Here is a 12,245-nt window from a genome sequence, read left to right on the forward strand (position 1 = left end):
TTGTCCTCCTCCTCCATCCCCACCTCACCCTGGGTGACATCCCCAGAAGGATGCACTGCAGTGTCACAGCTGCCTGCCAGCTCCTCTGCCTGCTGACAGGAGTTTGTTCTTTCTACCTGGGAGCAAAGGAATCAATAAACTGCAAGGGCCGAGAGCAGCGCTGGAGGGGAGGGATTGAAGTGGGGCGGTTCTGCCCCTTGGGGGTCGGGCGGGGGTGATGGGACCTCCTGCGGGACTTCAGCCTTGGGGTGGTGACAGCAGATGGCGATCGTGTCTGTGGAACAGAGGCAGCTGGAGCCTGCACAGCAGCGTGTTCAGACAAGCGTCCGTGAGCCTTTCCTGGGGCCAGCCCTTGTTGTTCATCTTGGCTGCTTCTCAGGCACTTCTGTACAGAGCCTCCTGGGCTGAAAGGCTCAGCAGAGCCCCTCCCCGAGCCTTCCAGGAGGAGATCTCTGCACAGAATGCTGCTGAGAGACAAGTAAACAGCCAAAAGAGCAAAGCAAGGGTTTGTCTATTTAACTGAAAGTATTCAGAGCTCTTCATAATCATACGTGCCTGTGAAGCTGAGAAATGTGTGTTTGCCACATGCAGTTGCAGATGGTTGTGGCATCCGAAGCAGATCAAATGAATTGTACATTTGCTCATATTGCTTTGGAGCCAAAGCTTTTTTTTTTTTTTTTTTCCAAACACTTAGAGAAATATTTGGATTTATTTTCTAAACAGTGCTGAACGCCTGATTTGAAGATCTACTTCATTTTGGGGGGCTAGGTCACTTCTGAAAGTCAGGCTCCCTGCTGTTTGTACAGATCTCTACTACATTATGTGGGAAAATGAAAAAAATATAATAAGCTGCCAGATGAAAACAATGGAAAATTGAGCTGCTCCATGAAACTCTGCTCCTCTACCAATTTCACCTCTTCATCTCATCCTCTCCCTGCCTTGAAGAAACTCCTGCCCAGACTATCAAGTACCTTGTGAACTCCAAGATTAACAAACCCAATCTCTTTTGTGTGTTATCAGGAAACAAGCTCCGGAATCAAGGGAACAAAAAACCTTCCACCTCTCTACCAGATCAGGGTGTCATCTTGAGTGCTTCCTGGCTTATATTCAGCTAATGTAGCAAAGTACAATGTAAAACCACATAGAAGGGCAAGCTGCTTTTACTTTAAGCTGATTTCAGGAATACTTTCTCCACAGATTGTTCTCACTCCTTCTTTCCTGTGTATGAGGATGGAGATGCACACAGCCACGTAGCCCAGACAGGAACTGGGGGTGACCCAGCACAGGCAGTGTCCTCACTGACTGAATGCAATCCCTGAGCACCCCACGCAGACCTGGACACTGCTCAGAGGCTCCATCACCAGTCCCAAACAAGGAAAAGGCAAATCAGGTCCAGGGGCCCTCCAGGAAGGAGGAGCAGGAGATGGGGACCAGTCTTGCAGAAGAACTTTCTCCAGCATAGGTCTGTGATCCATCCAGGAGGCAGCACTTGTTTTCCCAGACCCAGGTATCTTCAGAAGCTGCACACACCACTCCTTTTCCCCTTCTTGTTGTTTCTTGATGATTTCACACTTTTTCACTGCCATTCATGCCTCATTCATAGCACCTTACAGTACCTATGCCAAAGAAGTCCACCTGGTGGCCAGGCTGTAATGAATTCAGTGCAAACACTTCAGTCATCATCAGGAAGCTACTGGAACTTAAGTGCAGACTGAAAAGAGCAGTGTGAGAGGTTACTGATGTGAAACTGAATGCAGCAAATGGGCTGCAGCCTCCTAAGTGAGCTCCCTCTTTGGAGTGTAGCCCCCATATTGAGCACTTCCCAGTAGTGTAATCTCACAAGCAGTTTTCTCAGCGTGGCTCTCTGCAGTGCTAAGCTGTGTTTACCATGCAGTTAGCATAGTCAAAAATCAAGTGGTAAAGTTAAAACTAATAGGATAAATTATTCACTATCATCTTCTGATAAATCCGGGTTTGTGTTGTGTGCTGAGCCTTAGTGCATGGATTGTGGACTTAGAAATAAAGAACATAAGGTCATTTTGAGTAATCTTCTTTCAGTTAAGCAAACACGAGGATATATTCATTCCAATACAATGTCATCAAATTGTCTGGCATAATATATTTAGCCTTTTATGAAATTGCTTATTAGCTAAACTTATTTCAACCTCCATTCTGAACATTTATCTCAGATTTCTTAGAAGAAGGTTGGAATTTGTGGAGCGTATTGTACTCATTGGGTGTAACTTTGAAAAATAAAAGCCATGCAGGACTGTAATGAATGATACTATCATTTCTGACTTGCCTTCAACAAAACTATCTTAATAGCAGCTTTACATTGAAGTAGACCAACATTTTATCCCTGGCACAAACATTTAAAGGGAAAAGCAATCCGTTTTATCTGGGCATACCTCACTAAATCTAATGCCATTCCAATAAATGAGCAGAGCAAAGAGGATTGGAGCTTACCATGAAATACTGAAATAAAGGTCAGATTTGTAGCAAGCATAAATCAACATTCTTCCATGGCTTAAGTGGATTTATGCCCATTTATACAAGGGAAGAATCTGGCTCATTACGAATGGATGAACTACAAATAGAGTGTCAAGCAGGAATTTTGAATTTCAAAGCTTATTTCTTTGACTTGTTAGCCAAAATCAGATTCTAAATATTTTGAAGACTTTTTGTTCACATAACTGAGGAGGCTGGTTGTATTCTCTCCCTTGAAAGTAAATTTTTAGAACAAGGTCTGTACGGGTCTATTAAACAGCTTGATCAGCACAAATCGTCAGCTTTTGCAATCCATGCATTTCAGATTTTGAAATGTAGCCTTTAGGGCAACATAAATAACAAACCCAGTTAATCAATGGTCCAAGGTTTTGATGCTTTGGTGGGGCTCAGCAGATGACTTGGTGTTACAGGCTCATTCCCTTTGAAGCAGTCTCCTCCAGATTGCACCATGTGAATATTTAAAAGCCATGCAGCACACAGAAACTGAGCAGTGCAGGGAGGAGCAAGCCCATGCTAGGATCTGTGACAGAATTGCAGAAGAGTCTGGATAATCACCTCCCAGGGTTTTACATCTGACATGGTTCCATCAAGCTTCTCTTGGAGCAGGCATCCCACAAATGTTTGTGCAGCTGAAGAAACCTCTGCTCTGTCTGCATTGCTTGGCTCTTCCATTGCCCCTCATTTGTACAATTGGACAATGAAGCTGACCAGGATCCATTCAACTGGAAGCAAACCTAATAAAAGTTAATTTCCCTAAGGCCATGGCTTCCAGCAGTGCCAGAATGTTGTACTGGAGAAGGAGGGTAAGGACACAGCTCTGCAGGAGGATGGACACCTCCCATCTTCCCTGTTAGATGGGCTCAAGTGCAGCTGGAACAATGGATTCTGCTCTCAAAATCCCTTGGCCCTCAGCAGGACTTGAAGGAGGAGGAGGAGGTACATGGAAGAGAGAAACCAGGGAGATGGGGAATGTCCCTGCTAGGCAAAAATGGGGGAGGTTATAGATCATTTCACCTTTGGGATCTCTGCCTCAAGACCAGCCAGGATCTGGCCAAGTCAGATCTGCTTTATGAAATGCAAACACTGCTCATGGATTTTTTTTCCCCTGGGTATTGATTGATGAATAATGAATGCTTTTATGCTGTGCCATTCTCTCAATTTCCTTTGCTGTTACTAAAGTTGTCTGACTTAGAGAGGTTTCCTCCTCTCAGCTTGGTGTCTGTATCCAGATCCTCTAGCAAGGTCAAACTCCTGGGTATTATTCATTACCACAGAAAGTGAAAAATCCCACTGTTTACTACATATTGCTAAGAAGAGTGAAGAAAACCTCTGGAAAAAAACCTAAACCCAAGGTTATTGGAACAGAAAGGTCCTTTTTAACTAGAAAATGTGTTCAAAGGTATTTTTACTGAAGCATTTGAAAAAAACACGAATATTTAGCAGCAGAGTAGCCTTGTTGTGGAATTGTGCTATAATATTTCAGAAACTTCAAGATCTGTGGCTGGAAGGGGAAGTGTGCAGAGAAGCAGCAGACACTGCAAGAAGTTGTTGATGAGCAAGCAGAAACACCCTTTGGGGGATCCTTTGCCCACCTGATCTGTTTTCCAGATGAATCACAAAGCAGTGGCCACATCCACTTACAGATGTCAAATATCTCTTAGTATTTCCCACAATCATATGAATTTTAGCCCTCATGACTGGCTTAGCAAAATGCTGTTCCTACTGACTCTGTGTCCCTTATATAAATTCCCTGGCAGTTCTCAGTTCAGTTAGTTAAATAAACCATCATTTCCTGCCTCAAATGTCAACTATTGTGGCCCAAGGTCCCCTAAGGGTCTCGCTGCCTTTAGATCAGCTGCTTCACAATCTGAGCACATTTTCCTCCTCCTTTAAAGCATTTTCTCTGCTTTTTTTTACACAAGGACTTCCCCTGCACAGGAAATCCAGGCTTTAACAGTAAAGATAATAGGCAAGTTATTTTCTTCAGCATCAGAGGGATTGCAGGAAGTGGTGAAGCTATGGCCCTGAATTGTACATTCAGCAAGATTCAGTTCATGTCACTCAAAGGAGACACCCACCCTTTGGTTGGGGTTTCAGATGGCTGAGGGATATTGCAAAGTTATGAATTGAGATCTGTACTCTCTCCATCACCTTATATCATAATTTCCCCAGGCTGCTTCCCTCTATGTGTTTCTGTACTTCTGCTTTTTGATAAACAATCCCCAAACCTTCTGAAGATACCTTTGGACTTTCCTCCACAGGTGAGGAGGTCAGAGCTCCTTTATCAGGCAAACTGCTGACTCAACAACCAGGTGCAAATAGCTGCAGGATTTGAGGTCACATTTACAATTTTAACTCTTTCCTGAGAATTAGCATGCTAGAGGTGGAGGTTACCCTCCTTGCTGGTAAATACTACCCAATGTATCAATCTCATATACATTGCAAATGCTGCTCAGCATTTGGTTAATAAGTACCTCTTCCTCCCGAAGGTGCTGCTGCATTTGAGCAGTGGAACAGAGGATATTGATCCCTGTTGAGTCCAATGCTAGAGAAATGCAATATCTGACACAGACTTTTACGAATTAATTCCTGATTTATGTGTTGAGCAGTGGATGGTTTAGCTGGGTGTAGGTGCCACCAGCCAGGCTCCATTCAGAGCCTCACATCACTTCTGCTGGGAGCAAAGGCCAACTCTTTGTTTGCCTGTTCTGAAATCTGATCTGAGCAGACAGCATTTGTCAGAATGCTGATGCTGACTCTTCCCTAATACAACAGTAATCCTGCATTCCAGAAGCAAGAGTATCTCTCTTAAAGGGGAGTGCTTGATTCTGGAATAGTTTTCCAAATGTCCAGATAACATGAAGGTCCCAGGAAAAGGCTTTCCTGTGGGCTTTCCTTAGGGCCCTGGCTATAGGGTTGAGCATCTCTCTGTCTCTGTGGTAAGTTAAAGAGGTCTCCTGCCCCCAGAAAAATCACCAGATCTGGGTGTTATAAGAATGACCCCTACCTGCTACTTGCCTCCAGCTCCTTTCTTTGTGGCTGTTTTTTGTGACAAGTGTAGTGGAGACAAATAGCACTCTCTTGTTTATGCAGTCACACATTAAAAATTAAATGTCAACCCCTAAGGTCTTAGTGAGGCAAAGCCCTTAACCAAGTGTGTGTTTCACAGCCTGGCCATTTTGGATACAAGTTTGTCAGACAAGTTGTCTCTGATTTCCCTACAGTTATCTGAATAATACCCAGCTTAGGTCCTATCACTGTCCAGACCCCTGTCAGGTGCAAAACCCTCAACCTTCCTGATGTCTGCTCAGTATGAACTCAGATCAGTATAAACTCCCAAAGCCTACACAAAAGAGAAAGTCTCTTAGTCTTCTAATTTACGCTTTTTGAACCTGAAGCTGCCAGAACCTCCTGATGTGCAGAGCAGAGAAACTTAACAAAGTCTGTGGAGCTCTCTGGTGCTGCCATGGCCCCTCCTGCACTGCTCAGCTGCTCCAGCAGAGAAGGGAGTTGTTGCTCTTTCTTTGCTGACCTCTAGAAAAATTTGGTTTTCCCTACCTCTCCCTGCTTGTCTTCAGTTTTATGTCACCTCCTGGCAGCTGTCAGATAATGCATCAGCTGCTGTCATACACAACCCACTAATGGCAGCATCTTTCTTTCCAGGTTTGAGTGTTTGTGTAAAGTTTGTTGCTTCTTGAATCTTCAAAAATCTCCACCAAAACCCACTTAGAAGCCCTTCACTTCTGCAGGGCAGGTTACAGGTACACACTTGTATAAATGAACATTGTCAAACCAAAACTTGGTACCAGTTTTACTGGCATTTAAGTTCAAATCTGTATGATTTGGGAACCTCTCCTTGAGAAGTACCTGTAAATACCAAGGGAAAAGATTTATCTTTATTTGGAAGAAAGGGAAAAGTTTACAACCTGGCTCTGTGGCACAGAATTCTGGTTCTGGAGCTAAAACTGGGCTATGCAATTACTATTGACATCTCTTTGCCTTCATCTGTTTGCCTGAAATTTGGAGGAGAAAATCTCTTTCAACCAAACTGGGCCATGTTCAAGCCTAATACCCAGGGCAAATTCACAACTCTGACATTTAATGAGCACAACTGGTGGCTCTGAGGGGTCTGGCTTGCTGCCAAATTGATGTTTCTGTGCATCCTATCAGTGACTGTTAAATCTCATTTGGATTTTTTTTTTCCTGATTTCTATTAAATTGATTTTTGGCCCGTTTGGCAATCTTGCTGAAGCACTGCAAAGTGAACTCGAGATAGGAACAATGCTAAGCAACCTGATGGAAAAAGACCAGAGCAATAAGAAAGTGTATTTGCTTTTCACTGTTTAAACATGATTCACCAGCTGGGAAACTGTTTTTCAGGTTATATTGCAGTTCCATTAAACTAATCCAGAGCACAAATACATCACAGAATGTGGTCTTTCAAACAGGCCTCATGCAAATCCCCCTGCATGCAGGAAGTGATACAGCAGGAGAGACAGATGGGAACAAAGGGCTGCTGAGGAGAAAGGGCTGAATTTTCCCTACATGTGATCTCCATCCACCTCTCAGCAGCTGCTCTGAGATGCTGTGGGATCACTGGAGCACTGGCAGAACCAGGGCCAGAGCCAGGATGAAGAGAGTTGAGAAAGGTACCAGGAAAGAGGGGCTGGAGAAAGGACACCAGCATCAGCCTGTCATTTGCAGTATGTTGCATGAATGCCAAATTTGTGGCATAAGCACAAAATTGAAGACCTTAGATAAAAAAATAAGGCCTTAAATACAGGTTGCTAAAAAAAACCCCAAAAAACCGAAAACCAAACAAACAACTTCTCATGATATTTGTCCTGCCATACTGGTAGGCTCCAGACTCTGTTGCCCCATTGGCTTTCCTTCCATCAGCTAAGAAATTTCTGGTGTCTGTCAGAGAGGAAGGGAAAGCAGGCTACCTGCTGCTCTGCTGTTGTGAGAAGACCACTGATGGCAGAGATCTCTACTGCATCCCAATCCCACTGGCTATCTTCAAAATGCTGCCTTCCCCTGCACAAGCCCACACCCTTTATGCTTTTCCTACAAAAGCCTCTTCTTCCCCTGATCTGAGAAAGGTAACATGCCAAGCAGAACAGTATAAATTGCATCATTGTGTGGGAAAACGACACCCAGACCTTTGCTTGCCATGAAACTGCTTCTCCTTGCAGTATCAGAAAGAAACTTCTGAGGCAATGGGTCCCATTAATTCACCCTGATCAGTAACCTCCACCCCACAGCTGCTGCCCTTCCCTGATTCCCTCTTGCCCTGGGTGACTGTCCCAGCCAGGCCACCTCCTCAGCTCAGTTACCCAGAGGAGAGCAGCACAGAGTGGGCAAAACTTTTTGTCTGTCACCACCAGGCATGCTGGAAAGGTCCCAGGCTGCTCCCTGAGCTGCTCCCAGGGCACTGATCACTGCCCTCTGCTCATGACCTCTCTTGGAACTCCCCGTGCATAACAGAGCCCCCGTGTCAAGGTCTTGGTGAGGTTACCTCTACCATCATTGAATTAAGAACTTTTCTTCAAAGCTGTTTTATACCTGATGGTCTGAAAAATTTAAGGATAAAAATGGCCACTGCCTAGTAATGGAAAGGGGAGAGTTTTTACTTTGCTTTGTAAGATTTATTTCCAGGCTTGCAACTTTGCAAGAAAAATATCATCAAAATCACATCATTCTGATTCCTTTTTCTGTCTTGATTTTAGAGGCTGCTATTTTAAGAACTGTTTGCCATGCCATGCAACACTGAAAAGGCTGAAATCCTAGCTTTCCCAAGGGAAAACAGTTCCCCACTCATCCCTGAGGGACAGGGCAGCGTTCAGCACTCAGGATGCCTCTTGGATGTGCTGCTTTCAACTTGTCTCCTACCCCATGTTACTGGGGACCCAGTAATTCACAGCCACAGCAGGTTTCCATGCCTCCCAATACATCTGTCTGCCTAAGAGTAGGGACTTCAGAGAGCTGAGGTGGAGGGGAATGGACACTGCTGTACACATTCTGTTATTGTGGTTTATTTTTGGCAGCTGTGGTCACTGGGTCAACCCAAAGTCACTGCTGAACTTCGAGTCACAAAAATGAAACTGAAAAACAAATTAATTGGATCCACAGACTGGCCAAAAAGGAATCCTGTCTCAATATTTATAGGACAAATAAACATAAACAACTGTAAAAATGTCTTTTTGTTCCCTTTGCTTAAACACAGGCCTCCTCTGCTGCTGATCTTTTGGCTGTATAGAAAATGTCCCAGCGACCGTGCTGTGAATAATTGTAGCTGGGACTTTGTGGTTTTTTTAGGTCAGTGCCACAAAAATGTTATGGCTGTTAGGAACTGCAAAGCTGACTGACGGGTTTTGCACCTATTCTTTTGGGCCTGAACCTTTTTTTCATTCAAATAATTTTTACCTCAGTGTACCTGTGCTGAAATTAATTGCTTGAGCATAGTTGCTCCTGGTTTGCCTCAGTGGAGGTCAGAATAGCATCAGCCCACTCATGCTCTGTTTTCTTAGGGAGCATGAGAGAGATTCAACCCAAATCAACACATTTCTCTGGCTGGTGGAGTGATGTGGTTTCTCATTTCACACAGGTTGCTCTCTTTGTTAGCTTTTCTTTGCTGTCTGTGAATGCAGAGGGACTTATCCACACATTTGCTATTTGATTTTATGTTTTCTCATGCCAAATATGTCACTGCCTTTGCTTTTCAGTTCAAAATGGCTCCAACAACCATTTTTTGCCATCCCAGAGGAAAGGCACAATTGTATTATTGTACTGACTGAATGCATTTTCTCATACATGTAGATGAATGGGGGATTATTTAAATATCTTAAACACTCTCCTAATTGGAATAATGACATTCTAGGAATGGGAGTGTGAGGAGAATTTATATTCAGACTGCTGAATTTCAGTGAATGAATAATCAACCCTCCATCACTTCCTAGAACATTAAATATTTTTTTAAGCAAAAGGTTACTTGTAAAAACACTGTTTGATTTGAAACAAACAAATGGAAACCCAAGAATGGGTATTTCTGGTGATCTTTAACTCACATGAAAGCTTTGTGCACCTCTTGGCAAAGGAGAAGGGGATGACAGGTTGGCACCTGAGGGCTGCCCCTGCCAGCCCCATGCCCATCCCAGCCTGTTTGTCCTCACCTTGTCCTGTCCCTGGTGTCAACACCAGAGCTTCACAGTGCATGCCCTGAGCCAGATGGGGTGGGGTGGGGGTGATCTGGGTTAAAAAATAACCCAGACTTCTGTGAGTATGTTTGAGAGCACTCTGTGTGTGCATGTTTGAGAGCAGGGTCAGTTTCCCCCAGTGATTCAGGGAAAGGCTGTACCAAGGGCTGTGCTGGCACGGGGGCATGCACAGGGCAAGGGGGCATCCCCAGGAGCTGGGAAGGAAAGTGTTGATCCTGCTGCCAAATATTCTGTCTGCTGAAGCCACTGCCTCACACCAGAGCAGCTGAAGCCTGTATCTTAGCAAGGTTGTTCCATATTTACATCTTTGCTTTCAGGCTTATTCTTATCCAAAGGTTGGCCCTTCTCTTGGTCAGTTAATTGCTATAAAGTCAATTAGATGCAATTATACAAAAGCCAGCATGTAGTGGTCTAATCTAATCATTTCTATATACAAAATCTCATTTTCCTGTCACCATACTCACAATAATTACATAAACACTTCTAATCATTTAACTAAAAAAGCCTTTGAGCAGTTCTGAGTGATTAAGCCTTGTTGCCACTATACTCTCTTGCATCCTTCAGTCCCACACTTTTCTTTTTATTGTTTCTTTCCTGCAAATTGTTTCTGTAATTAATTTAATTGGGTTTGATCTGAAGCCCACGGAGGTGACTTTCATTAGCTTGAATAGGCTGCAGATCAGACCTCCTGTAAATGCTTTAACAGGCACGGGTCAAGGACTTGAAATGACAAACACCTGTTTTACTGTTTCCCTTGTTGTCCCAGAGAGCTTCAACAAAGTAATGATATTGATGTAGAAATGCAAACTCTTGTAGGGACAACACTGGAAAGGAAAAGGCTAAACCACATTTATCACAACAGTACTTAGAAATGCCAACCACAGCACGGGTTGCACTGTGCCTCCCTCAGCACCAGCAGTGCAGTCTGTGCAGAACTGAGATTTAAATCCAGATGAAATAAGTGCAGCTTTTGTGTTTGTCCCCCTCTCCCACCTGTGCTTCTCATCCTGCTAAGGCACAGCAGCACATGTACAGGTGCAATATTCTTTAATAATTTGTTTGTCTGATAATGTTACAGGAGGCAGAACATTAATCCAAAAGGAGGGGCTGACTCTTGGAGGTTTCTGTCAGCCCCAGTGCTGTTTGCTTGCACAGCAGCAATTGTGGACTCTGCCACTGATGGCAAGGGATGAGCCACAGAATCATGGACTGGTTTGGAAGGGACCTTAAAGATCAACCAGTTCAAACCCCTCTGCATGGGCAGGGACACAGGCTGCTCAAAGCTCCATGCAACCTGGCCTTGAACATTTCCAGGGATGAAACACTTCCAGTGGTTCCCTGATAAGAAGACTCTTTGCAAGAGACCATGCTTACATGTCTCTCAGGGCTCAAAGTTTCCCAATCCTTTTGCCATTCCATTTTTCAGTGTCATCAGATAAACTGCAATGTCCAGCCTTGGAGGAGAGGATTGAGCTGAAGGGACTTTTCTTGCTCAGGTTGAAGAAAGTCCTTGTTCCCATTAATTACTCAAACAAAACCATTCATATTAGTGCACCCTCCCTTCTGCAAAGTATTCTGTGCTTTCACCTAAGTGCAAAATAAGCCTTACCTGCCAGCAGAACTGTATTTTTTCACAGCAGCAGCACGAACACTCGTGAGTTATCAGCAGATGAAAAGCAGGCACTTAGCAGTGTACCCTGAAGTCAGCAGTTCTGGATAAACATACAAGCTGATCTCAACATGTTTACTTCACAGCAAAACCACATTGTTGTCTTCTGACTGGTTCTACCTCAGGAAAACAAATGAATGTTAACCACCCAGAAGCTGTAAAAACTAAAAAAACTTTTAAAAAATATTAAAGCCTATTGTTAGCAATGAAGGTAAGTTTCAAATCTCTTCTTTAAGCTTCTCAGACATTTGTAATTCACCTCTTGATCTAAATCTAGAGTGTCCACTTGCTGACCCTATCTCAGAGACTACATGAACTCTGGTGACAAATGGAGTTTCCTCTGTGACAAACAGGAAAAATCTAAAACTATTTATCTGATATCACAATACTGACAATAATGCAGAGAAGCATTCTGGACTTCTACTAAAAGGTGTGCTGGTCTTCATTATCTTGTTTGCATTTGGTTTTGTCCTGTGGAAGAAAGATTAGGAGAAAGCCAGCTTTGCTTTGTGCTTAGCAGAAATATGTAAGATGATCACTGCATGGACACGTTATTGACTTGACCAGTAGGAGTGACTTTGGAGTGCAGTCTAACATCCTTTATGAAAAATTGTCTTAGGCTTCAGTTCCTAAATACTCATGCCTCTCAACTGCCAAAACAGGAATTTTTAAATGACTTGCCTCCCACAGATGGTTAGTAATAGGGTTAGTAATTTGTAGGCACTGCCTAGATCTCCCTCTGTAAAACAATCTTTCTTCTTTAGCTAAAAATCTTCGCTAGTCTAAATAAAAATTCTAATTTAACCATCTCAGTCTTGCAGAAGGTGAGGTATAGGACAAGCATCCAGCTT

At 43.6% G+C, this 12,245-nt stretch overlaps 1 long non-coding RNA gene across 1 annotated transcript in view; it reads right to left on the bottom strand.

The window, feature by feature from the left end:
* The window catches only part of LOC139804423 (uncharacterized), a 19,165-nt gene continuing 6,920 nt past the window's right edge, over window positions 1-12,245 (bottom strand). Inside the window, exon 3 of the long non-coding RNA XR_011729379.1 lies at window positions 1-1,711. This is a non-coding gene — a long non-coding RNA (uncharacterized lncRNA). The remainder of the gene's footprint in view (window positions 1,712-12,245) is intronic.

The sequence above is a fragment of the Heliangelus exortis genome, chromosome 18 (assembly GCF_036169615.1).
Source record: "Heliangelus exortis chromosome 18, bHelExo1.hap1, whole genome shotgun sequence".
Taxonomy (NCBI): domain Eukaryota; kingdom Metazoa; phylum Chordata; class Aves; order Apodiformes; family Trochilidae; genus Heliangelus; species Heliangelus exortis.